The following is a 3,069-nucleotide window of genomic DNA, read 5'->3' on the forward strand; positions in this document are numbered from 1 at the left end:
GAGATTCAGCGTGACACAGTGTGACAAGGCTGACCCTTTGAATTACAGGCACAACAGAAACAGGAAGTAAGAGTGAGAGAAAGTTGTGGTGAAAGAGTACAGCAGGGTTCGCCACCATCCCCTGCCGGAGCATCGTGGAGCTTTTAGGTGTTTTCGCTCAATAAACACTCACAACGCCCGGTCTGGGAATCGAAACGGCGATCCTTTGACCGCGAGTCCGCTGCCCTAACCACTGGGCCATTGTACTTCCACTAACAGGAAGGACATTGTCAATGATATGAATGTCAGGAATGTCCTCCTCATCAGCGGAAAAAGACAACAGCAACAACAATAATAACTACAAAATCTTCAGTAACATTAACAAGAACGACAACAACGGCATCAACAGCAATCGCAGCAGCAGCAGCAATAACAATAAAGAAAGGTTTAGTAATAATAATAACAACAATACCAACAACAGGAATAACTGTAGCAATAACCAACAACAACAAAGATTAAGTAATAACAATAACATTAACAACAACAACAGGAACAACAGCCGCAGCAAAAACAACAATAACAACAGCAGCAGCAGCAACAGCAGCAACAAAGAAAGGCTTGGTAATAACAACAGCAACACCAACAGCAACAGCAACAGCAACAACAGCAACAACAACGGTAACAGCTACAACAACAGTAATGACAACAAGAGCGACAGCAACTGCAGCAGTAACAACAACAACAACAAAAACAAAAAAAAACAAAGATTTAGTAACAATAACAATAATAACAACAACAACAACACAAACAACAGCAACGGCGGCAGCTGAAGCAGCAGAAGAAGCAGCAGCAGGAGAAGCAATATTCGCAACATCATCACCACCATCATCATCATCGTCATCATCATCATCATCATTATCATCAACATCATCATCATCATCACCGCCGCCGCCGCCACCACCACCACCACAACCACCGCCATCAACATCATCATCATCATCAACAACAAGAGGAATTGGATGATCGTTTCCCTCAACAGATACAACAGCGGTACTCACAACATCAACCAGAACAACAACACAAAAAACAACAAAATATTAGGAACGACGACAAAAACAATTACAACAACAACAACAACAACAACAAAATCATCAACAACAGCAAAACAACAACCGGAATGTCATCAACAACACAATGGGTACATCATAACAAAACGACAGCAGCAGCAGCAGTAACAACAACAACAACAACAACAACAACAACAGCAACAGAAACATCAGATGTGTATAAAACAACGGAAGAAAAGTAAAATTTAAAAAAAGATATATATAAAAAAAAAAAATTGAAAATAAATGGAAAGAAAAAAAATCGTACGAGGAAATCAATCTAATGACAATTAATGAACAAATCAATAATTAGGTTTATATTTAATTATATTTAATGTATGGCGTATTAAATAGTTAACTAGAAATAATTATGTGGTGAGATCAATAGATCGATAGATCGATAGATCAATACATTAGTTTTGCTTTAACATAGTTTTCCAGATATCATCCTCTGATGCATCTGGACATATAAATCTGTGATGTTTTCCTGAGACCATTAGTTGCTTCGGGTCTTTGAACAATTAGAAACCTTCACCCTGGTGACTCAGTTTGTTAGAACTACCCGTGCTAGAACGACCCGTGTTAGCACTGCCCTTTCCAGGACTTGTACATTTTGACCAACAGCCAACCAGTTGGTTTTTCCTCTACTGGGAGTTCGTTAAGAGTTCCGGGTTCTTTAAAGATCAGACACCTTTATCCAAGGAATCTATCTAAAGTTAATTAAACCCCAGATTACATTCAGTTATCACCGCCCCATCTAGGGCTTTGCCCTCTTGATTCTCAGCCACCTTGATGTTGATATTGTTACTGTGCTGCCATCGCAGCCAACTTGACGACCTTCTGTCTACTGGCCCTTGTGACGCCCCTCCAGCGTGTTGTAAGCTCTATCTAGGGTCTGGACTGCAATCCGTCTACATCCCACCTCGAAGGGTTCTCATCTTGTTTGTCCCCCATTAATTTGGTTGCAATTTCATCAGCTCAGCATATTTCCTTCTCTTTTGTTTAACCAGAAATAATTTTGTGGTGAGATTGAAGAATCGATATATCGATAAATCAATAATTTAACTTTGTGCTAACATAGTTTTTCCATAAATCATCCTGTGATGTGCTTGGACACATCATCTGTGATGTTTCACGAGGTCATTGGGTATTTGGAAACTTTCATCATAAAGACACATTTATCCAGTGACCCAGCAAACGTTTGACCATGCTCCAGCTTGTGTCAAGTTAGCATTACTCTTGGTTTCACCGCCCCTTCTAGGGCTCAAACTTTCTGAACTGCAGCCTCATTCAGGCATTCTCCGCTACCTCCACAGCCAACCCGATAGCTTTCCCTCTACTGGGAGTTCATTAAGGGTTTCGAAAATTTCAACATCAGACACCTTCACGCAGGTGATCCAACGAGGGTTTATAAAACCCCATTTGTGTCCAGTTAGCACTACACTTGACAACACAACCACTTCCAGTCACCTTTGATCAAAAGCCTCTTTAAAGCAACCTTTATTCCTACAGTCAACCTTAAAGCCCTCCGCTTACTGGATGTTCATTAGTTGTTGCGTGTCGTTTTAACACCAGACACCCTCATCCAGATGACCCAGCTGGAGTTGATCAACCCCAGGTTGCGTCTCATTAACACCACCACTTGTGGCACTGTCCTTTCCATGGCTCACCCCTCACATTGGCACAGCCTCTACTGCCTCCATAGTTTTCAACTAGCAATAACCACGCTTCGGATTCACCTCATTGGCCATGGTACCGCTTCTTTGCGCAAAGCTCTATAGCCAACCTGCTGCCTCCATAGCCAACCTGATGGCCTTCCGCCCACGGGCCCCTATATTGCTCAGCATGGTCCACGCTCTGCAGAGGAACTAGTCTGCAAATGCTCTGCATCCCACCCTCGGTGGGATCACACCTCGATTGCCAGCCATTCCTTTGGTATAACTCTACCAGCTCGGAATATTTCGTTCTCTTACTCTCGTTTAAC

General features: G+C 42.1%; 1 pseudogene; it reads right to left on the reverse strand.

Moving 5' to 3' along the window:
* Window positions 1–2,785: 2,785 nt before the first annotated feature.
* Window positions 2,786–2,860, reverse strand: LOC128251377 (U4 spliceosomal RNA; annotated as a pseudogene).
* Between the last annotated feature and the right edge of the window lie 209 nt (window positions 2,861–3,069).

The sequence above is a fragment of the Octopus bimaculoides genome, unplaced genomic scaffold (genome assembly GCF_001194135.2).
Source record: "Octopus bimaculoides isolate UCB-OBI-ISO-001 unplaced genomic scaffold, ASM119413v2 Scaffold_62593, whole genome shotgun sequence".
NCBI lineage: Eukaryota > Metazoa > Mollusca > Cephalopoda > Octopoda > Octopodidae > Octopus > Octopus bimaculoides.